This window comes from Anas acuta, unplaced genomic scaffold, assembly GCF_963932015.1.
Source record: "Anas acuta unplaced genomic scaffold, bAnaAcu1.1 SCAFFOLD_137, whole genome shotgun sequence".
Classification (NCBI taxonomy): domain Eukaryota; kingdom Metazoa; phylum Chordata; class Aves; order Anseriformes; family Anatidae; genus Anas; species Anas acuta.
The window spans coordinates 18577-43878 of NW_027076073.1; the positions used below are offsets into that span (position 1 = coordinate 18577).

Genomic DNA, 25302 nt, shown 5'->3' on the forward strand with positions numbered 1-25302 from the left:
AAAAATGTTCAAATGAAGCACATGGTCTGAGTTTAAAGAATGAAATGTACATACATGTAGGCTTCCTCTTCCTCTTGGAGTGGTCCAACTTGAAAGATTATTTTTATTAATTAACATTCATAAAATTGTACGTGACCCCAGGATCCCCTGTATCAACCGTTACTTTCTTTTCTACCCAGCCTCAAATTTGTCGGTAATGCTAGTTTGAAGAACTTACTTGCCTTTCCTACAGCAATCTCTGTGCATTGTTCAAAATTACATATCTTCACTGAACTGATTTATCCATAAGGCCAAGACCATACAATTTTCAGTCTTCTCTGTTCCTTTCAGAATACATCGAAAATCTTGCCTACCAACAGGAAATTTGAATAACAGCTAGAGATAGTTAACTAAAGTATGCATTCTCCTACTTTGAATCATATATTTTTTATTTATTCTTTTTTTCTCATCTTCTTAGACTGCAAGTCCTTTCCCCATACATAGACAATGCCCCACAAATTGACATTTTGTTGGAATACAATACATAATATTTCTGTGTCATAGCAAAAAGAATATATATGTCAATACCATACATTTTATGATTGTGGAAGTAGTAATGGGCAACTCCACCTTACAACTTTTTTATTTTTTTAATCCCTATAAGACTCTGTCCCTTATGCCCTTGTACATACAACCCCATAGTGCATAACCTGTTACATAAATACATGGGTACAAACATTTACATGCTACTTTTACAGTTCTTATTCTGTCATGTATCATTGAAATGACACTTTCCTGTGCATACAACTTTAAGCCATTTGACACAAGCATTTGATTTGATTATTATACTGATTTTTCTGTTTTTAAGTAAAAGTGAGAGCTGCGATCTTTTGCCTACAGTACAACTGTTTCTGTTCATAACATCTGCCTCGTATCCTCCATAGGATACAATTATAAGCATAATCGTATATAAGCATCTATGTGTATTAGAAGCATGGATTGTTTTAGTCTAATAAGCTGACAATATGCAGTATGGGTTAAAAAGGGAAAACACACAAAAAAAGCCTATCCAGAAATGACAGAACAGAAAAAAAGTTACAGAGGGAAGGAAAAGATGGTGACCAGTGTACTTACCTTTCATTCATTGACTCTCCCCAAGCCATCAGCAAAGAAGAGGAAAAAGGAGGAAAAGGAGGAAAAGGAGAATAAGGAGGAAAAGGAGAATAAGGAAAAAAAAGGAGAAAAAGGAGAAGAGTACTAACTAGCCATGTTTATGCTGTTCTCTTTAAAAAAGGTCAGATCTATCATCCTATAAAGTCAGATCTATCAACTATCCTATATATGGTCTCCTGGATCTTGAAATGCTATTCACTTACTACCCATTACAATTTCATTAGCATATACAAGATCTAGAGAGGGAAGGAGGCAAGCAGTGTTTCCACTGTGTCACTCAGCTTCTTGTAATAGTAAACTCTCAGAATACTAGGATGAAATTCTGTCTTAAAAAGTCAAAAGTCAACAATACTTTACTCTCACACTGAATAAAGATATAACAAAGCATGTTTCTACACAGCCTTTCAATTAAAGCATTCTGTAGGAACTTGATGGTCTTTTTGAGATTCTAAACAATCTTTTAAAGCCTTTCAAGTCCTAAATCATGAATCGTCCTGAAACAACTTAGCAACAACACAGATCTGGAGGAAGGCAGGAAGCAAAGAGAGGGTGAATGAACCACTTAATATCATACAGGAAGGCTGTGGCACAGTTAGGCTGATACACAAACTTCAGGAATCACAGTACTGTGATTCACCCACTAGATGATCTCAGCTCATTAGGGAATACAGCTCTAATTCAAACAAGGTGCTTGTAAGACTGGTAGGTGTTTACATCCAAAAAAATTCTGAAGGATCTGTCTTGAAATCATGAGTACATTCCTATGGTGGACGGATGGTTTGATATAGATATATGTAATATATGCCAGAGGAAAAATACCTGTAATCTATGTCTTTCTTCAGCCTTCTTTAAAGATTCCAGTTGCTCTTCATTTTCCTGTATTAATGTCTTTATCTGATTCTGCAATATCTTCAATTCATGATCCTTCTGGCTGAATACTTCTTCATCCATAGCTAGAGCCTGCTAGATAATAAAAGGAAAATTCAGCCAGTGGAAAAGCAGGCATTGTTATTCTTGACGTTGGAAAATTAAATACATACATATATTTATTTGTTGTTCAAAGATGTGAGTGGAACTGCAAAGTTGTGACGTATATATGGCAAATTCTCCCACCATGGAATCACAGAACAGCTGAGGCTGGAAAGGACCTCTGGAGGTCACCTGGTTTAACCCCTGGCTCAAGCAAGGCCACCTTGAGCAGGTTGCCCAGGACCATGTCCAGGTGGCTTTTGCAGGTCTCAGAGGATGACTCCACTTCTTTGGGCAACTTGTTCCAGTGCACAGCCACGGCCACCACACAGTACACAAGTGCTTCCAGATGTTTGCCTAGAAGCTCTTGTGTTCCAGTATATGCCCACTGCCTTTTGTCCTGGCTGCACGTTCACTGCACCTTCCCTTCAGGTATTTGTAAGACATTGCTAAAATCCCCCACTGAGCCTCCTCTTCTCCAAACTGAACAGTCCCATCTCTCTCAGCCTTTCCTCATTGGAGAGGTGCTCCAGTCCCTTAAGCATCTTTGTGGCCCTCTGCTGCACTTTTTCCATTATGTCCCTGAATCTCTTGCATGGGGGAGCCCGGAACTGAACAGAATCAAGCAGAATGCAGTAGAGAAGTTGGAAAGGACCTACAAAGATCATCAAGTCCAACTGGCTGACCACTTCAGGACTAACCTAAAGTTACAGCATGTTATTGCGGGCAGTGCCCAAACGCCTCCTGAATACTGACAGGCATGGGGCACCAAACAGCTCGCTAGGAAGCCGGTGCCAGTGTCTGACCATCCTCATGGTACAGAAATTTTCCCTGATGTCCAGCGTGAACTGGACATCCCCCACAGCTTTGTGCCATTCCCATGCATTCTTCCCTCAGTTACCAGCAGCACAGACCAGCACCTTCCCTCCTCAGCAAGTTGCTGAGAGCCATGAGGTCGCCTCTTGGCCTCCTATTCTTCAGACTGGACAACACAAGTGTTCTCAGTCTCTCCTCATAGGACCTGCCTTCCAGCCCTTCTACCAGCTTTGTTGCCTTCCTCTTCACACTTTCAATTATCTTCACATCCTTTTTTCAACTGGGGTGCCCCTGAGCACACGATACTCAAGGTGAGGCCACATCAATGCTAAATATGGTGGGAGAATCACCTCTTTTGACTGGCTGCCTATGCTGTGTATAACGCACCACAAAATACAGTTTGCAACTGCAACTGGACACACTACTCCAGCTGTGGCCTCACTGAGCGGAAGGATCACATCTGTTGACCTGTTAGTGACACTTTGCCTAGTGCAGCCAACAAAACCACTAGCCTTCTTAGGAGGAAGGGCACATGGCTGACTCATGTTCAACTTGGTGGCCACCAGGACGCCCAGCTCCTTTTCTGCAGGGCTGCTTTCCAGCAGGGTGGCCCCCGGCATGCACTAGTGCCTGCAGTTGTTCCTCTTCAGGTGCAGGACTCTGAACTTGCCCTTGCTGAACTTCATGAGGTTCTTGTCAGCCCACCTTTCTAGGCTGTCAAGGTCCCTGTGGCTATGGCAGCATGGCCCTCTGGGGAATCAGCTGCTCCCTTCAAAAGTGGTTTCCACCAGTCGTTTCTTTACTTCTGTTTCTCATCTATTGATTTTGTTTTGACAAATTTCTTTCTCCCAAAGGAAATAATGGACCCATAACCAACACTACCTTACAAAGTGGGTATTTAAATCCAATTACTTTCTTCGGTGTGCTGTGAGATTTTGCTGTAAAATCTCAGCATCAATCATAATATTAATACACTTCTCAAACAAAAAAATAAGGATGGCCCTCCTCATTTTTCATCTCAAAGAAGAGCCTAAAGATTAAAGAAATTATAATGTTATTTTTTTTCAGATGTTTTTCTGGGTAAGTGATCCAATAGTGATTGAAGGTTACTTCCAAATGTAGTTGGCCTTCCAGAAAACCTTTAGGAGCCAAATGCAAAGTATAGACACACTATGTCTTACTATTCTAAAGACAGATACTTCTGTACAACTCTGTCTTTTCTGTACAACCTATATCTTTCAAGTAAATACAACTCTTAAGAGCTGCTCAAGAGCCTTTATTGCCCTGTTTATTTTAGCATCTCCCTAACCATCTCCTCCGAGCTGTGGATGGCATGCTTACCTGGGTATCTTTCAGTTTTGTCGTGGTTTAACCCGGCCGGCAGCTAAACACCACGCAGCCGTTCGCTCACCCTCCCCCCTCCCTCTCCGGGACGGGGGAGAGAAATGGAAAGTGAAGCCCGTGAGTTGAGATAAAGACAGTTTAATAAGACAGGAAAATAATAATAACAATAATAACAATAATAATAATATGGTGATAATAGGGAAATAATAATAATATATACAAACAAGTGATGCACAATGCAATTGCTCACCACTCGCTGACCGATGCCCAGCCTAACCCCGAGCAGTCCGGCCCCCTCCCCCCCGGCTAGCCACCCCTATATATTGTTTAGCATGACGTCAGATGGTATGGAATACCCCTTTGGCTAGTTTGGGTCACCTGTCCTGGGTCTGTCCCCTCCCAGCTCTTACTGCACCCCCAGCCTGCCCGTTGGCAGGACAGAGCAAAAGGCTGAGATGTCCTTGGCTTAGTATAAGCACTGCTCTGCAACAATTAAAGCATCGGGGTGTTATCAGTACTCTTCTCATCCTAAGCCAAAACACCGCATTCCACCAGCTACTAGGAAGAAAATTAATTCTGTGCTAACTGAAACCAGGACATCTATCCACCCCTTATTCCATACCATTTATGTCATGCTCAGGTTACACTCTTTTCCATACATTCTAATTAGTCACCTATAGTAATCATGGTAGTGATAACATACAGTGTAATATACTAATTAACATGGTACAATTCAGTTCATGGGCTATTCTCACCCAGTATTAAGTCTCCTTGAGGTACACACCGCACCTCTCCGTTCTTTTGCATCACCCACCAAGTGTATCCAGCTCTTACCCAGCTCTTACACTGTTTTGAACCTGGGAAGCAGAGCTTTACAATAAGCCAGAGAAAAAAAATGAAGAATAAATAACAGAGCTGTAATTTAGGATGATGAGAACCAAGAAAAGCCAGAATTTGTGTATGCGATTGCGAGGTAACAATCTACAGGCTTACCAGAATTCAGTGTGAAAAATGAAAATAGGTTGATTTTATAAAATTCTAGCTTGTTGGAACTCTATCTCCTCCTCCTACAAGACAGACACATTAGCTTTCCTGATTTGTTCATAGGTACCTAAACAATCAACTTAGAAAGAAATACCTGGCAGTTCTTTAGTTCTCTCCTCAGCTGAAGAATTGTGATATGATGGGGCTCTTGCATGGTGCCAGTTCCAGTGTCAATTTGCTGCACGGTGAGAGCTTCCTGCTTTTTAAGCTAACATCATCATTCAAATCAACCAGGAATGGGAAGGCTTCGTCCAAACAGTTTCTGTAGCTGAAGCACTGAACTTGAAGCTGGGTGAGCTGTTCTTCTAGCAAACTGATTCAGGTTCTTTCTTGATTTAAGTCATGTCAACACTGATTACCAACTTGTTGGTTCTGCAAAGCTTCTCAGAGCAATCTGATTTCAAGTTCCATTTCATCAATCCGGTCTTGATCAGGGTTGTAGTTGACAACTGGTTTATTTCTAATGTTTTTGGCTCTGTTTGCATATTTGAGCGAATTTACAGATTCATCAAAGTCTGATGAGGATGGACTTATACATGTTATCATGACAGTCTTGGCGTTCCCTCCTAGGGAGTCTTTCAGAATGCGAGTGATTTTAGCATCCCTGTATGGAATATGTACGCTTTTCCTTTTTGGGTCTCCAAGAGCACTGATGACATTTCCCAAGGCCAACAAACCACTATTGATTTGAATTGATTCTTTGAATCCTTCACTGGTATTTCCAGTCTTTGTCACCCTCTCTGATCCTGCCAAATCCACAAAATGGAACTTTGAAGCAATCATCTGGACTGATTTCCAAGATGAATCCTGTGGATCACTATTTTTTTTGAGACTCTGCAGATTGTTTCTGACAAATACTGATAGTAAAAATGGCATGTGATCGACTAGAGTGTTCGTTCATTTGTGTTGTGCCTGCGTGACGAGCTGCATTGCCACTTTCCAACAGGCTCATCACTTCATCTGCACATTCTACTAGGAATTCCTTAGCACCAACAATCACTTCAAACACCAAAAGAAAATCAGAATAATTACATTAATTTTAAACTTTTCAGTAAAAGTTTACTGCAATTATGAAGAGTCAATCTATAAACACAAATCACAGAAGCATACCAGCCTGCATTATTATAAGGTCGTAGCACATAGCTAAATAAAATAAAACAGTATGTGGAAAGCATGAAGTACAACACATCTGAAACCTGCAGAAATAGAATATATGGGTGTATTTTGTCACACCATTTGAAACAGTATTGTAAACAGAATACACAGAATACACTTAGGTGTTTACACATCGTCTTATGCAATTTGCAACCTAGTGCTATCTAGAAAAAAAGTATGAGCAAACCTAGCTCAAAGCTTACTTTGTCAGTTAAAAAAAAAAAAAAGACAGAAATTTTGAAAGTTTGTAGTAAAAGTGACTCCCAGCCTATGTTAAGAACATAGTTCTTAGTGGAATGGAAGCAGATATTTACAGCATAAGTAGCTTAACAAATATAACTTTGAAGTGAGAAGCAAAGGCTTAATCTTAAAGCATTCATTCAACTGAATAATCATGCACAATTGTGTTTCTATGCTGAATTTGCAGAAACAGTAACAGTACTACCTTACCACCTGATGCTGCTTCTGGAGGAACATTGATATTGTTCATAGGAATCTCAAATGAAGGCTGCTTCAGATCAGCTAAACTGAATTGATATTTTGAAAACGTGACTTCGTCTAGTATTAGTCATCGGTAAGCTCTCTTTTCAAGAGATGGAAACAATAATTTGTGCACACAACAGAAATCAAATGCACAAAGTTCTAGAGCTGAAATCCTACCTGTATTTCCCTTTTCATCTTCTCAGATATGTAAATCTTTCACAGAGGTCTCCAACTCCAATAAATCTCAAAGTTCTTCCTCGTAAACCTCTATATAAGATACCTTCACTCGGAAATTGATGTTATGGTTTTCAGAAATATGCTGAAATAACTCCTGAATAGCCCGTGGGATTATGCCTTTTTCATCCTCTGAAAATGATGCTAAAATATAAACACAGATGTCACAGATACTTGCAGTCATTCTGTCACACAAATTACAAAGACTAAAACTAAAGAGAAGTCTGCGAGGTTTATCACTCAATATAATAAGGAATAGGAAGAGCTCAGTTTTCCCAAGTTTTCATGTAAAGATTTGCTTTTCTGTTGATCAGAAATGCATGGAAATGATACAGAACTTTACTACTTTCTGCGGGTACGAGACTACAAGAAAATTAAATTAGTAAAAAATCACGCTAGAAGAAAAAAATATTTTGAACTTGCTAATGAATTAATGATAAAACTTCAAATCCTTTATGCAAAAAGAACGAATACATAATTTTCAGGGTTTCAAATTCAGAATCAAGGACCAAGAAAAATCCAGGTAGTCTTCTAATTCCTGCTACTCCACTTCTTCTCTCTTATTCAGCAGAACAGACAAACAAATTGTGACTTCTCGATACGGAAGGGAAGATAACCAGAGCTGGTGATACAGGATTTCAGGGAAAGTCAGAAAGCAAAATTGTATACATGCAGAAGCTGAAGAATTCTTCTGCGAACTAATACAGAAAAATAGTAGTTTCCAGTCTCAGGTGTTTGAGAAACACTGACTTGGAAATACCAACTAAGTCGAATAGTAGAGTTTCAGATATCTGCCTTTAAAAAAGCAAAATTTGAATTCCACATAAAGTTCAACAAGGCCAATATGCAAGGTTCTGCACTTGTGCTGGAACAGTTCCAAGCACAACTACAGTCTGGACAGAAAACAGATTGAGAGCAGCCTTGAGGAGAAAGACCTGGCGGTGTTGGATGATGAGAATCTCCACCTGAGCCAGCAATGTGTGCTTCCAGCCCAGAAAGCCAACCACATCCTGGGCTGCATCAAAAGCAGCATGGCCAGCAGGGGGAGGGAAGTGATTGTCCCCCTCTGCTCTGCTGTCGTGAGACCCCACCTGGAGCTCTGGGTCCCCCAGCACGAGGACGTGGAAGTATTTGAGAGAGTCCAGGAGGGCCACAGGGATACTTAGAGAGATGGAGCACCTCTCTTACGAAGACAGGCTGAGGGAGTTGGAGTTGTGCAGCCTGGAGAAGAGGCTTTAGGCACAGCAGCCTGCCAGTGCCTAAAGGGGGCCTACAGGAAAGCTGGGGAGGGACTCTGGAGGGACTCTTTGGCAGGTGGTGTAATGATAGGACAAGGAGGAATGGCTTTCCAACTAAAAGAGGGTTGATTTGGATTAGATATTCAGAAGAAATTCTTTACTCAGAGGGTGGCAAGGCACTGGCACAGGTTGCCCAAAGAAGCAGTGGATGCCCCATCCCCGGGGGTGTTCAAGGCCAGGCTGGATGGGGCCCTGGGCAACCTGGTCTAGTGGGTGACATCTTTGCCCGTGGCGGGGGGTTGCAACTGGGTGGTCTTTAAGGTCCCTTCCAACCCAAACCATTCTAGGATTCTATTCCATGAAATTTATCTATGAAATCTCTTTGTCAGACTCTGAAAAAAGTCCAAGAGTGAGTTTGCTTCATACAATTACCTAAAGCAGATACTTTCTAAGTAGGATAAATGTAGCCAAAATTTCTAAAGCACTGTGTTTCAGAAAGTAGTGTAAGTTGCCTGTTAGAATAGAGAATGGGAAAGAGCACTTTAATTTTTTTTTATTTTTTTTTTCTCTCATACTTTTGGTATAGCCTAACGGACACAGAATTTGTGTTTAGAACACAACCATCACATAAACTTTGGAATATATATGTCTTTTTTTGCTATACATTTTTTCATTATCTCTTAAAAATTCTCAAGCATCATCTGTTATGTATTAAATACTTAATTTGCAGAACTACATTGTTCACACACACACAAAAAAAGACTTTTTACAACGTACCAATGTGACCACCTCCAATGGTGTAAGTCTTCCCAGAACCTGTCTGTCCGTATGCAAATACTGTAGCATTATATCCCTCAGCCAAAGACACTAGAAGAGGTTTAATGCAAACTGGATAAACTTCTTCTTGGGTTGAGTTTTTGCCAAATACAACATCAAAAGTGAAGACACGGTCTTTCCCAATGATTATTTGTTGTGTATTTGGGACTAATCTCACGCATACTTGGTGGTTATGAAGTACTTCCTTGGAAAGCAGAGGTCTGACCCTTACTGCAACTTTAACCAGGATCTCCTCCATGCCGGCCTCCATCTCTGTGCTCCCCACTCGGTATTCAGGAAGTCATTACGAGATCTGTTACAATTCCTCTGTTCACCTCATTTGCAATTTTCTGCACCTAAGAAAAAATGTTCTCCGAGTTAAATAATAAAGAATTAACTCCCTGCTGAAACAGAATGTTGAAGAGTTTCCCAAAGAATACATAAGCATCATTACACCCTGGAAAGGAACTGTGATAAAAAAGCAGATATGTTAACAACTGTTAAACCAGTGCAGAAACTAATTTTGCTTCTATTACCTTCTAAGCTAGCAGACTTAACCTTTGGTCTGAAAGTGGTCAGACTTTCTGTTTGGATGTTATACTGCCGGATGAAGCAACAATATTGTAAGATCTTGTTAATGAACTCTTGATAAAGCATAGACTTACAATGAACCTTATTTTCTCACTGCTACAGTACCGATGCATAGGCAACAGAAATTATTCAAACAAAACCTTTTTATCCTGAATTTATACCTATAGACACACACGTGCTTGAAAGCCATCTTCTGCTTACAAGGGCCAAGTATTTAGAATTTCAGAAGCACAGAAAGCTGTCGTATTGCTTACATGGTGGGTATGATTTTAAATAGTTGTGATTACTACACACCAAGCATTCCTCTGATTTTAATCCGTCTCTTTATGCCCATATGGAACTATTTTTTATTAGTTATATATTTCAGCAACCATGGTTCCTTATACTGCCCCCCATCTATTAATTCTGAAGCACAAGAAGAAGCATCGAATAGGATTTCTTTACAAATGTCTACCAGAAACACTCCAAAGCCTCGATGGGTATCAAATGCTGCCGGATCCCAAACACATCTTCTGCTCTTGCTGATTCTCAGTCAAGGAGGCTTTGCCATGCAAAGGAAAGTTTGCTGAACTTCCTTCTTGCTCAACTCCCACGCAGCCTTTTTGCTCTGTTACCCAACTGGCAGGACTCACCAGCTAAGCACATCAAATTCAGCCTGCATGAAAATGCAACCAGATTGAAACACAAGTCTTCTGTGGTTGCAAAGAGAAGAGTTTTGGCATTTCACTCACACCCATTTGCATTGAGGGCTTGTCCATTCAGAGCTGAGAAACATTGGAAGCTGACAAAAAGCCTTGTTGTACAGAACAGAGCAAAGGGAAACCAAGAAAGAGAAGCAAGAGCCTGAAATCCTGCTCATTTCAGAAAGGGCACGGCAATCACGAGCACATACTGAAAACTTACTGACTCCCCCCCCCCGCCCCCCCCTCCCAAAATGACACCCAAACCAGTCGCGGGAGGGGAGGGGCGGAGGAGGGGAGAGATCCCATTTCCTACTTCCTCAAACAAACACCAAGCAAAATGCCGGCTCAGCGGCGCTGTGGGGTGGCTCCCCCCAGCCCCAGCCCCGGCCCCGTCGCTCCCCGCTCCAAACCTGCTCCGGGCGGCGGGAGGCAGCTTCCGGGCGGGCTGAGGGGCCGGCGGGCCGCGCCTGGGCCGCCCGAGCTGCTGGTGACAGCGCCTCGCTAGGCAACGGCCGCAACCTTCGGCGGCGCCGCCCCGCCGCGCACAGCGGCCCCCCGCGGCAGGAGGGCGCGGGCGGAGCGGGGGTTGGGGGGTGGGTGTGAGGGGACACCGGAGGGCAGCGGGGGGCAGCCCCCGGCCCCCAGGGACGCGCACAGCTCGCCCTCGAGTCCTGGGGAGGGTGGAGGGGGCCGTCTGCTTGTGGTCAAAGCAGGGGTGCGAAATGCGGCTTCCATCGCCGCGCTCGTCATGGAGGAGAGCGTCTCCTTACGGCTCCGGTGGAGCTCAGCGGTAAAGGCTGAGTTTTCCCTCAAACACAAGCGGTCTCCAAGTAGGCGAGCCACGCTCACAACTGCTCGCAGCTGCTGGCCCAGCAGCCGCCGGGAGTGCCCAGGCACACGTCCACACAGACACATCTGTAGACACAATGCCGACAGAGCTCAAGGAGCAAAACACGAACGGATTCTGTCCGATTTGTATATGAAAAACAACAGGTAAGACCAAGTCGGTCCCATTCATGACATGGAACACTGCTTTAGCAATTTGTAAGTGCACAGAGCTTACTCCACCCTAAAGACTTGATAAACAAAGAGACATTTAGAAAGCTAAGCTGTGAAATGACTGAAACAAAAAGGTGTATTTCCAGCTTCAGTTCCCTAAAGCGTGTAAGTACTTCTCAGAAACATAAGACAGGACAATGTAAAGATGTAATCTGCGATTAAGTAGTTCTTCTTTCACAGGGAAAACCAAAACCAATGACTTTTCAGGGACAGCAAAAACTCTTGATGAGACAACAACCTTACTCACTGTTGAAAATACAATCCCTTTACATCATTGACCTCACTCTGCTGCTGTTCTCTCCTTTTTCTTCTTTTCTCTCTTTTCTTCACATTTATAGATCTACACCCTGAAGCTAGAGATTTACCAGCACGTCGGCCACTTCTGCCTTTTCCAGGCTCTGAATCAGTATCACTTTCCAGTTGTAGTAAGGCAAAACGAGATGCAGTGGTAGGGACTGAACTGATTAGAGCAGATTCCATTGCCATTGTCTGAAATTCTAGGGAGCTGGCTTCTTTTAATTATCAGTTTCCTGGGAAAGTAGCACAGAAGGTAGAATGAAAACATTGTTTGATCAAACAAGCAATAATTCATATCATTAAACCACAGAAGTGGCTTTTTTTTGGCTCAGAAAGCATAAGACAGGGCTGGAATTGGGGGAATGAGGGAGAAATCAAAAAGATACAGTATAATTTATTTATATTTTAACCGACTACACTGTATTACCTTAGGTAACTAAAGAAGAATTACATTAAAAAAAAAAAAAAAACAAAAAAAAAAACTGTCTACCAAACACATTTTAGGCTAATACATTCGCTCTTGAGAGATTTCGTGGAAAAAAGGTGGCTCTACAAGAAGCTGGTCTTCATGTTCTGGGTGGAAATAGACAGAATAGAATAGAATAGAATAGAATAGAATAGAATAGAATAGAATAGAATAGAATAGAATAGAATAGAATAGAATAGAATAGAATAATTTAGTGCTTAAAAACTATTTCAGATGCCATCCCCAGAGCCTCGACAAACACAATTTAAAAATGAAGTAGATAATACACATACGCAAGCTCCAGTTTGGGGTAAGGAGCCTTATCTCTTCTTTTACAAGAAGTTTAATTTTGTTTGCAATGCACTGGAGATTCAGCAAGCAGTTTTCTCCACAGGGAGGTGAACCCAGCATTTCAGCTGGTACCGTCCACAAACATCAAGTTCACCTGTTCTTACAGCAAGACACAGAGGATACGTTGGGAGGAGACAGAACTAAGTAACACTTATGCCTTCTGTTGTTGCCTGTAGCTAAAAGCAACATGTACATCCCTGGGGCACCATTCTAAAGATCAAATCATTTACCTAGCATTAAAGCTAGATCCTGGGTATATCTATGTTTGTCCAACTGCAGTTTTTCCATGCAGAGTTTGGTCAATTAGCAGAGTATTGAAAGTGATGATATCCATCTCTGATTACAAATTTCATAGAAAACAGACATCTAGATATGCTGACATATTATGACAGAGGTGTAGTGAGATAATACATACTTCTTGAAATTACTGTTCAAAAGGGATCTTTAGAGTTTGAAACAAGTTCTTGAGTTATCTGCTTAGATAACCTACAAATCTGTTCCTTATTAAGTACTATTACAAAAGAACATGAGACTCTGCAGAAGTTTCCACAGGCTCTCTTTACCACTTAACTCCAGAATTTCTCCAGTCCAAAATTGTATAGGTGCTCCATATATACTCAGGTATGTCAACATGCAACAATAGCATGGCAGAGACCATTCCCCAAAATAATGATTTAAAAGGAATATGTCATTTCACTTACCAGAGATGAAAGAACCATGCTCTACTCTTAAGTTTACAGGAGACAAAAAGGTTACAGAAAAGAGCATTCTCATCACACAAAGTTACTCAACTCCATTTCTCTCAAAAGAAGAGAAAATGAAGCTGGTCATTCTTAGGAGAAAACGGCCATTGAGCTGTGAATCTACTTGATGCTGATATTCAGATTAGCTGATCAGACCACAACTATGTATCTAGAAAATACAGGTCAATCATATCTACATCATAAGTAATTCATATTTGTCACTCTTTAAATGACAGAACAGGATACATTTGGATTTTTGTGCAGACAAGACTGTGCACATATGCACACGTGTGCATACATTGACAAATATTTTAATGCTAAATAACTATATAGTTAACCAGCTGAGGAAATTAGTTAAAGTTGAGAGACTTCATGCTCTTACTAGCTGGACACAAAATATGTTGAAACTTGAAGCTCAGAGAAAAGATTACAGGTGCATCTTTACAGCAAGAAAAAGCACCAGATAAAAGTGCTCAGTCATGTTCCACAAGAACTTATGATGCTGGATGTTGCTCTAAAGCAGACAACACTCAAAGTTTTGTCTGCAGACTCCCTGCTGTGCTTGGCTTAAGAAAAAAAAAAAAAAAGAACTATAGTATGACTCTTCAGTAAAAGCTTGGAATTTCTAGTCTCTCTCTACTGTGGTGTATTTATAGTTAATGTAAACAGTACAACGGCACAACAGTCTTTATTTGTACAGTGGCAGCAGTGGCTAATGCTGCCAAATCCTTCTTTTTGCACATACAATCTGAAAACAATTACACGTAGCTGAACCTCTACACAGGTACATAAAGTGGCTGCAAACTCCCTTCTTTCGTCTATAAATACACCAATATAAATACACCAGTAAGTATACCTTTGCTGTCTTATCGTAGTTGGCATGCAATTAAGAGCCCAGCTGACAAGTACATTTAACAAGTACTACCCATGGAATTCTGCTGTTCCAATTCACTGAAATACTACAGTGACAACATGATATCAATTTACAAAACCTTATTCCTGAATTCGGTGTTTCTACATCATCATCATCATAATGGATGGCAATGAGTTTATAAAGTGAATTGCAAATACATGAGATTGCAGGTTATTTTCTAGTTGAGTCGCAGATAGTTGTTAACATTGCTAATTCAGTTGGTAGGACATTTCAATACTATTCATATTACAGCAGGATCAAATTATCCCACTTCTGCAACACCTAAAGATGGATCCAGTGATTCACCAAGGCCTACCACCATGCCAGGCTTCATATTTTAGCACCACACCTACAATTCTGGCAGACCCATTTTATTAAGCACCTAGCACTTCAGTTTCAAAGTATGGCTCCCATTCCCCCCTCCCTGAAAAAACAATGGGCTGATACCTCAAAAGCTTTCAGCTAATTAGAGGTGCTTGCTAGCACCCTTTCAGAGGCTGGTATAGTTCCCCCCACCTCAGGAATTATGAGCAGTGTTATTCTGTATTGCTATAGAAATAACCAGCCGTAGAAAATTAAAAACACACTGGTGTAATTGAGCTTGAGGCTGTGTTTAAGGAAGCTTTTTGATCACAGAAAGAAAGTGTTCAAATATGATTCAAAGATCAAAGCCGAAATTCCTTGAAGTGGTATATTCTTTATTGCAGCGCTGGATGATGCACAGGGGATCTCTCCACCTATCGTGCATACCCAAGGCGGAAAGCAGTCTTGAATTTATACAATCAATCTATCAATATTCTACAAGCGCCTATACATATTCCTTACCTATCCCTGCCTTCCCTCGCTTCTCATGCTAATTAGCCTTTTGACACCTTGCGCCTGCGTAGAGCCTCCCAAGAATTGTGGGCAGGGGTCTTTGGGACGTGGGCAGGGGTCTTTGGGAGGAAGACCCCGAGTCTTCCTCACAGTGTACTTTTCACCTTTGGTCAGGAATCTGCTGAGCTGGCATGTTTCTTAATTGCAAGCGCTGGTTGTTGCTAATTCTTCCATTTGTTGTATCTTTATAATGAATTCCAATGTCCAGTTTTGAGATTTATAGTCCTTCCATTTGTTTCTCTGTCCGTCTGCCGCTTCCTTATCATGAGTTGCAGCGTCTTGTTTCGAGATATACAGTCCTTGTCTGGGGATTGTCCTTGCCTCCCCAATGCCTCCCCACTGCCTCCTTAATCAAATACCACAAGGAGTTTCAGAATTCCACAGATCAAACTATGACCTGAAGCATTATTTCAACTTCTACAGTAGTTTTCAAGGAAGAGTTTTGAAGTGCGGTAAAATATTGGAAGTAAATAACAGCCTGTTGCCCAAACCCTATTTATCTGAACACAATATTCCCTACTACATAGGCTACAGGAAAAATCCGCATGAAGGTAAAAGGAAGCAAAGCCTGCTGGCAAGTATTTGAAATTGTTTCCATTTGTGTTATATATTAGCAAGAGCCACAGTCTTGAGAGAAGACTTTCACTAATGTGTCAAGGAAGTAAGTAACCCCGTTACAAAAAGAGCCCTCAATAATCCAAGTTGCAACACCATCATGGCATGGATTGACAGCTCCCATAAATGACCCAGTTTCCCAACTTTCTGATCTGCATATCACTAGCAGGCTGTTAGTGCAACTCTCTGTGCAGTCTGCTCCAAGCAGTAAGAGTTGTGAACACAGCTCCTGCAGCCAAAAGTACCTGTTACTCAGATTCATGCATCACCAACAGAAGATGAGCATTATATACATGTACCATATAATTTTAAGGCAACATTATAGCAATGGTTATTTCTAGCAAGTAGTAATTTATTTATTTATTTATTTAGTGCTTTACTCATTTGTAGGTCATGCTTTTCTACAAACCATGTCAGCATACGTGAATGGATTATTTCAGATTTTTATATTAAAACAACAGATAAGACCAAGTCGGTCCCACTAATGACATGGAACACTGCTTTAGCATGTCTGATGCAGCAATTTGTAAGTACACAGAGCTTACTCCACCCTAAAGACTTGATAAACAAAGAGACATTTAGAAAGCTAAACTGTGAAATGACTGAAACAAAAGGGTGTATTTCTAGCTTCAGTTCCCTAAAGCATTTAAGTACTTCTCAGAAACAGAAGACAGGACAATGCCCTGAAGAGCTTCAGTCTAGTTTTAGACATGATGTAACAAAGCTAACTATAATAAAAGTAACATATCCAGTGTTTCAGTAACACCGAATCCCTTTTCTATGTTACCCACCTTAACCCACACTGCAGGTCAAATAGCTCTACTGTAAGCACTGCTGTAAGCCCCCAACACACATGTTAAGAGGAGCGTAATGCACACCCAGAAACTCAGTTGGAGCATCAGCAGCTTCCTGGTCTGCGTACAGCTTTTTATACATGCATGAATTTACAGTTAACTGGCAAATGTTCAAACACCACAAAGAAATGAGCAGCACATCACAATTTAGGACTCTAGGCTGACGTTAGGAGCAGACTTTCAAGCATTTGTGGAATAACCACATAGCTTTAAATACGGTGATCTACTGTTTCAAGGAAAATACGCTGAATAGCCCAAAAACACAACTCAGTTCTTCTTGAACCACTTCCATCTTCAACTAAACTAATAAAGCCACAGATTTCCAAGAACTTTGAAAAGAGCATCTTCCCACACGCTGTCTCCTTGTGTCTATTACTAACATGCTTATTTGCCACCATCTATCATCGAAACACGTGCTCAGCTAACACCTAAAGTACTGACTGTACTAACTCACCACTGTGTCTCTTATTTTTTTCCTTCATCTTCTGAGATTTGATTTCCTCAAGTGTTTTTATTCCAAAATTCAGATTGCCCTCTGAAAATAGGAAACAGTTCATGAGACTGGCTTAGAGGCACTCACTGAGGACCACAGCTCCTCAGGCTTCTTAGCGCTCAGCAACTTTCTGAAGTATTTAGAATAAAGCCTGGCAACACTCCTCACAAGTGAAAGAGCCAGAGAACCAAGGGCATTTTGCCCCTCCTTTCATCCTTCAGGCTTAAAAATGTAGTTTTAATTTTAATCCATTTACACGATATTAGATCCCTCTATCGTTAGATATGGCTTATCAACAGTGGTTGCAAGGCTGCACGTGCGGCCATTTCAACTCCATGCTGTGGCCCTGTTTTGTTCTCCAAAAGTAAAGAAAAGGAGTTCACCTTTCTGACCCAATGGGCACATGATGGTATTCATGGCAGAAATGAGATCATGGAAATAACCGAGTCCATTCAGCACCCCTACATTTTGTTGTGTTTTTACACCACACTGCTTTTGAGTTAACTGTCAAGTTCTTCTGATTTATCCTACTAAGGTGCTGGAATACCTTGTTTAGTAGCAGTAGAACTGCCTTTGCGAGTGGAAATCACCCGTAATCCATTTTTGCCTTCCACAGCTGGTTGCTGGACGGGAGTTTTAGTTTCTTCTTCCTCAGAAAGTTGGTCTGAAGGGGAAAAATCTATTCAGTTATGCATAGACCAGATTGTTCATGATTACGTAGCTCATGCAGTGACACTTCAGCCCATGCTTCATATAAAAAACTTTGTTGCTCTTTTGTTTTGTTTTGTTTTTTAAAGAGCTACGTTGACCTGATGAACTCCTAAGTAGAATACACTAGGACAAAACATCTAGGACTCTAGATTCTCTCTGCAGCTTTAACTACTACACAACACATTGCTCTTCAGACAGAAAAAAGAAATTTCCTTCCTAGTTTCACATAGAACTTTACACAACAGACCAGCTAAAGCCAGGAGTGGTTCCAAGCTTTCCTCCAACGTTTCAGGTTCTGTCCACTGACTGCCGGACAAAGCCACCAGTGACCTGGCCACACTGCCTGCCCTATCGCTAGTCAGACCTCAGGTCATCTGTGATTTCTACATTCCTTTACAGCACAGATTCCTTCAAGAAACAAAGATTTACACAATCATTTACAGCACAAATTCCTTCCAAGAACCAAAACATGCTCACCATCATCATCTTCATCATCATCTGCAGCATTGATTACAACTGGAGGGTGTGTAGGGCTTGGGACATTTTCAGAGTTTTCCACTTTCATCACCCCCTTAGCTGTGGAGAGGGATTTGACTGGACAGAAAGTTTGTTTTGCTGCAGTGACATCTGAGCCACTTTCAAAGCATCGTCCGTGGACTCAGGCGGACTTGGCAGTGTAGCTAGAGGAAGAGGAGGATCATCGGTAATATGACAGTTTAAAACTTTGACCACAATTTAGCAAAGAGGTGGTAGGAAAGGCAGATAACCCGCACAGACAACGAATTCAGCATCTCCTTTTGCCCACCCCATCACTGTTTACACCGTCAACAATGACTTCCCTTCGAACAACAACACATCTCCCTACCACCCAGCAAAAGATGAAACAACAGGAAGCAAACTGCAAGGCAAACATCACACAAAGCCAAGAGAAGCTGAGCACGAAAGCAGAAAACAAACACCAGCAGTACACTCGGTGCAGTACACCTATGACTGCAGACCTTTTCCTGTACTCACAAATGAACAGTTACCTGATGCCCCCTACAGGATTGGCACCCACTAAGTAATACTCCAAATTAAGTCTTCAGCGCTTAAAGAAAAAGGACCTAAACTCACTCTTGCTTGGTGGGAAGAATTGTCCATCGATGTAACATCCCTTTGCATGATGAAAAGCACAGTTGGCTTTCTGACAGCCTCCCGGCTGCTTCTCCCAGTAGCAAGGAATCTCACTGCGCTTTTTCTGAAGACAGAAAGAAAGAAAAGCTTGTGATAACATGCACCTGAGGCTTGCAAAGAGATGCGCAGCTCCAGATCATGACAGCTGTCACAACACAGTGCTAAAACATCATTCCAAAGGTCAGTTTCTCAGTTCAGTGGAGTATTTCTGGGCATATTCACAAAGTTTGCATAAGCTGCAACCACTATGCACATTTAGATTTGTCATCATTCAGTTAGAGAAGACAGGCACTCTCAGACACCAGTTGAGGGTGGGTTAAACTAATACACCTAGGATTATACTAACATTATTCAGAGGGAAAAAGAACATCTGAAATTGCCTAGGTTAACCCTGTCTAGAACTACTTCTTGGAGACTTAGTTCTTCTGCACCTTTAACTTTCCCCACTTCCTACCCCAGGCAGCTAGAACAGCGTTATCAGAAGGACTGTGGGTCAGAAGAGACCTGAGAGTTCATTATCAAGCCTGCTCCCATGACGATAGAACAGCCTGTTTATTACCCCCCTGCTCCAGCAGGTTTTAGCAGTCTATTTAACAGCTATTCTGCATCTGTTGAGAAAACTGTCAGCATCTAATAAAAATATATATATATATTGCTAAGACATACCTAAGGCATTGATTTTATTTTCCTCTGCTTCCTCCCACCCCCTCTCTTGGTAACAGAAACCAGTATGATTTTGAAGCAAACAAATCTATCCTGCAAAAGCACAATCAGTACACCTACGGCACTGAAAAATGCTTTTGTTGATTGATTTTGAGAACACATCGTTAGGCACTCACGTCAATTTCCATGTGTCTGAATCGGCAGACGTTCCTGAAACAACGACCCTCCTGCCACAGCTTGCAGACCGTCTCATTGCCCAGAGCAGCTTCGCAGTGGCGGTAGGCACATTTGTCTCCCTGGAACCAAAAGGAAACCAACGAGGAAAATAGAGTACAGCCTCAAAAATGGCCATGCTGCTGCCTAATGTTGCTACAACTGAATTCAGAATCTATCTGGTTCTCAAGTTAACCAAAGACCAGCGTGCTTCCTCCTCCTAATCTACTCCTTCCTGAAAAAAAATGGGAAAAAAAAGCAAAGCAAAGGAAAGCCAGCCATACCTTGGTACAGGTAGAATAGAAATAGAAGTAGCAATCGTCTCCTTGTTTAGACATGCCGACGAGTTCTGCTAACAAGCTCGGCTTCTCTCCACAGGGCCTTCCTCTGCTCTTGGAGAGAGCTGTCTTCACCCTTGCTTGGGCTGAAAGTCTTCTACTGGCTTGTGAGCAGGGAAATCTTCTTTTGAAAAGTAACCCTAAAGAAAGTAACAAGTGAAAAATAATGAGGAACCAACATTTTTCCAGCTTTCTTCAGTTCATCAAATCAAGTTATCAGTCTCTCGAAGAGAGCAAAGCCTTGAAATCAGCTGTTACATGAACTAACTAAATATGAAAGTTCCGTAAAGCTGCCAGGAGCTTTGTCAGCAAGTGTTCTCTTCCACATCCTCAGTAAGATGACTTGGAGCACATCTGGAAGCCTGAAAACGGAGTCACTCCTTAAAAAACCACCTGATCATACATGCAAGTCAATAATCAACTCTGGCTACAAATAACTTCTCTAGAACACAGTTAGGACGCATTAAACAGCACGTTCCAGGCACTGTGGGTCTTCCATTTCACCTACCTGGACAACCTCAGCAAAGTTATCGATCTTCAAAGACTTCCAGTTAACTTCTCCTGTAGGCCAAACCAAGACTGAATCCATGAATTAATAATAAAGGGGTAGGAAGAATTTTCCTCCTCACTTTGCCAAGGGAACCTCTCATCCACAATTCAAACATAGGATGTGCTTTTAAACAGCTTATAACTAATAGAGGAAGCAAGTCCATTTGAATGCTCTCTCAGACTGGAGACAGCCAGGGTTAGTTAGCTCTTCAAAAAAATAAAAACCAAAAAACAAAACAAAACAAAAACAAAAAACCCAGCGCATTTAGAGATGAACTCGTGATTCAAAGTGGCTGCAAAAATGAGGCTCCATCTTCCACAGCCGGACAATTTAACTTTTTTTTTTTTTTTTTTAATTTAAAATTCGGTATGTTCCAATCTCTGGTCTTCAAGATTTCTTCACCTATTAAGAAAACACAAAAACCTTTCCCCGTCTTTATTACCTGTACAGCAAAAAACATACCAGTGCATATAAATCCACAGATGTGCATACGCATACACACATCTGTGTTTATACACACACGAGGAGGGAGTGAGAGAAAGTTAGCGAGAGCGACAGTGAAAATCAGAATTTTTGCCTTTTCGACACAGAGAGCGCGTAAAAATTCTCTCATTTTGAGGGAACTAGAAAAAAATGGAGGCTCTACAAAAGATTTTGATGAGTATGCCTTCGAGGCCGATGCTTTGTAACATGAGTGATCTGGGGGCCACCACACAAATATGCAGACGTATGTACATGCATACAGGATAAACAGATCTATACACACAAGCGTGCACAGTATATGTTGTATGATCTCCATAGCGAGAACAACTCGTAGCCCTGATCAGCCCTGATCAGACACGTAGAGTTGCAATCAATTAACAGCAGGAAGACAGCAGATCAAGGGTACAGCAAGCTTTGAGAGGCAGGGGAATGCTCACTTTGCCAGTGGCATGACTGCATGATGCCAAGGATTTTGAATTAGTTGGATTTTTTGGAAGCAATTGGGTTTTTCTTTCTGCGCTGTAGCAAATACCACAGGTTTGCCACCAGGTGCTGTTCCCTAATCCATATATCCATCCTCATCCATTGCTTCAGGATCATGAAAGGTTAGAGAAGACGACTTAGGTCCAATTTAACAGCCAATGATTTTTCGATGAGCAGAGCTGCAACAGATTTTATTTAGCCACAAGCATTTTTTTTTTCTTTTTTCTGAGATGAAGTCAGAAATTTTAATTATTATTTTTTTTAAAGACACTAAACACAAAACCTGCAACCAGACCAGATAAAGTTCAAATTAGAGTGATTCTGAATCCTTTCATTAAAACGCTGCACATTTCTGTGCAAATTATTTCTGACTCTTCTGGACAAAAGTGGATGAAATAGTTCTTACAAATTAATAATCAAAGGTTGGAACCTTTTACTCACACAAACACTAGTGAATTTTCCAGGAAATATTTTTTTGGCAGGGAATTTTCCCAAATCTAAGATAAAGAGAGGAAAAGTTGGCTTCTCATATTAGTTACTGCTTTTGACTGCTGGGCAAAGGGAATAAAAACAGTAGTTAAGTGCAAGCTTTCCTTCTCTTCTTTACTATGGATAGGAATCGTCACTTCACACCTTTAGCACCTTCAGAAACACACCCAGTGCCATGCAGGTTCCTCTGCATCTACTTCTAACAATTACTGGTGCTCCTTAGCATGGAAGTTTGACTCAAAACACTCTCCAGATTTAGCTCTTTTGACTGCCCAAGGAGCTCATCATTTTGCTTGTTGCCTTCCAGTTTCCTGAACAGACCAGGAACACTGTTCAGAATCTGAATAGATCTGGTCTAAGGAATAGGAAGAAAGCAAAACCAAGCATACCTCGCAGCCCTAAATTCCAAAAAAGCAGTCTCATTTTAAAAAGGACCTCAAAAGCTTTTTTTTTTTTTTAAACTGACACCTGCTAACACGGCAATCCGGGCGCTAAACCAGCTGAAGTTGTCCCTGAAAGCCTGAATAAAAATGAGTAACTCTGGTGCATTCAGCAGGTCTGTAATAGAAGTTGGTAAGATTTTTAGATTTCTTTTTTTTTGCTCCAGGGTGCTGGTAAAATGTTTGCATTAAGAGATTTTGAACCTTTTCTACCAAAGAATTAGAGATGCGCTACAGTGCCAGTAGCTGGGGGTCTGGAAATACACACCAACAAGTGTCATAAGCTTTGCCTTTGCTGAAGGAAGATGAATAGTACCAAGAAAATCTGTCTAGTTTGTTTTACAGGCTTGTCTTTCTCAGTATGGAACAAACTGACCTCCCTGGTCTAACTTTGCAGTTGCCTATTCTGCCTTTGTCCTGGAGAGAAGAGCAAGAACAAATCTATTTTTGCACTCCAAAAACGCATTAGAGGAGGATTATCACACCCACCTAAGGGTACTTCCTTGTTTGTTTATAAAGCACCAAGTATTTCTCTTGGACAGTCTCTGTAGCTGGTCTGTTTTGTGCCTTCCATTTATAATAAAGATATTAAGATGCTTACCCCTTGTTTTTTTTTGTTTTGTTTTGTTTTGTTTTGTTTTTGTTCTTTTTTCTAACGAACAGTGGAAGTGGAGAGTCAGATGACAAGCAAGAACAAACACTAGAAACTCCTTGTTCTGCCCCTGCTTTTTAATCACCCAGCATCACCCCGGCTGCAAAACAGCCTCTGCTGATTTACCTGCTTGTTAAAGCACCCCACAGGCTGCAAGTGCGGTGTGCTAGGTGTCAAGTTCTATTTAACGGTGCACGGGTAACCATTCATCTTCCCACAGTCGAAGCACAGAACAGCCTCTTGCTAACAGAACTCATCCCTGCTGCTGCAAGAAACCTCATGGCCTGCAGGAAAACCTCAAGCTAAGAGTTCCAAAGCAAAAGCAGAAAACGCATGATTTGTACTCTTTATATTGGAGTGAATTCTAGCTGCTAAACGCTGCCTACATCTGAGGGCACGTGCTGAGGCTGGGGGGAAGGACACTCAACACCCACTGACAGCAGGAGTGCAAAGATGACAGCCAAGAAGGCAAAGGTTAGAGCTGAACGCTGCCTCAGCTTCCTCCAGCAGCCAGTGGGGGGTCACCTTTCAGCACGCTCTCTGAGACTCTGAGCCCCGAGTTACCGCAGCCGCCAGCTACAGCTGCTTCTTGCTGGCCCAAACTATTGGAAGAGTCTTCAAACTTCAGGGACCTGTTTTATGACAGCCTCGAGATCCAATTAATCTGTTCCTGAAGGCGCTGATCGTCCTGGTGTTTCTGGAGCTGTCCAAGAACAATCCTGAACTGAGGCACTCGTCTGAGCAGACAGTGCTTCGGCACAGATTTGTCTTTAGCTTGACACATCAAGGTGAAGAGGAATCGATTCTTGCAAGCAACCTCTCAAGCAGGGATCTAATAAGGTGACCAAAACGACAGATCTGTTGTGCAGATCTGAGCACGTCCCTCTGCAGGGAATCACTTTCAAGCCTAAGATGTTTCACCCATCTCCCTGCCCCAGAGCGACACAAGTAAAGCTCTTAAGCAATTGCTAACCTGTTCTCAGTGCTCACGAGTCCCAAATCACTCATTTTACAATCTATAAACCATGGCAGCTGGCACCTAGTTGGCACACGGTGACACTGCACACGTTGGCAGTGTCGTCAGGAGCTGCAAAGTCAGGGCTGAGGGGGTTAAGGGAAAACCACACATCAGTTTAGCAACTTGGCTCCCGTAGGATACTTCCTACGGCAGGAGTTTCAGCAAAGCCACTCAGAGGGACCTGCTGGCTAATTCAAACGGGACTTCTGCTGGAGCAGTCAGAAGGCAGCAGGAGATATCCAGTGGGCATCGCTGTCAGTCTGTGGCAGTTTGGGGTCCAGGTATCAGTGGTTAGGTGGGGTTTTCTCTGCTTCACTTTCTCCAAAGCTGTGAAAAAATATTTCTTTTACAGCACTGTACAGTCCCACGTTAAGGATGGAACCAGCTGCATCAACTTCCAGTACGACGGTGTTGGAAAAAGGTGCCTTTGGTGGTCAGGAGCACAACAGCTCTGCTGATGTGTTATTTAAGTGTGTTCTTACATCTGAGTTTCCTCATAGCAGTATGTAGCTGAGGGGGTCCAACTTTCCCAGGGAAGATTTATGGTTTTTCTCCTACCAAGCACCAGCTCAGTATACAAAGCTCTGTTAATAACACCCAAGCATGTAGATGTTAAACTGAAACTGCTTTTAAACCTAGTTGTTGTTACAAAAATAGCTTAATACACCATCTTCAGAGGGTAAAAATTCACATGGAAGTACAGAAAAACCCAGAAGCGCTTCCTGAGCTTCAGTTTACCAACAGCACCATCGGATTTAGATCCTGGCCTGGCAGCCAGGATGCAGGGTCTGTAAGCATTGCTGCGATGTGGAAGTGCCAAGGCAGGTTTCTGGCCTGCCCTGACTAAAAGACCTTTTTTTTCCATACAAACAGCATGCCAGGGTACGCTGTAATGCC

The 25302-nt window shown here is 41.8% G+C and overlaps 1 pseudogene; it reads right to left on the bottom strand.

Annotated features, from left to right (window-relative positions):
- Window positions 1-25302, bottom strand: part of LOC137848904 (kinesin-like protein KIF27) — a 96113-nt pseudogene that overhangs the window by 8328 nt on the left and 62483 nt on the right.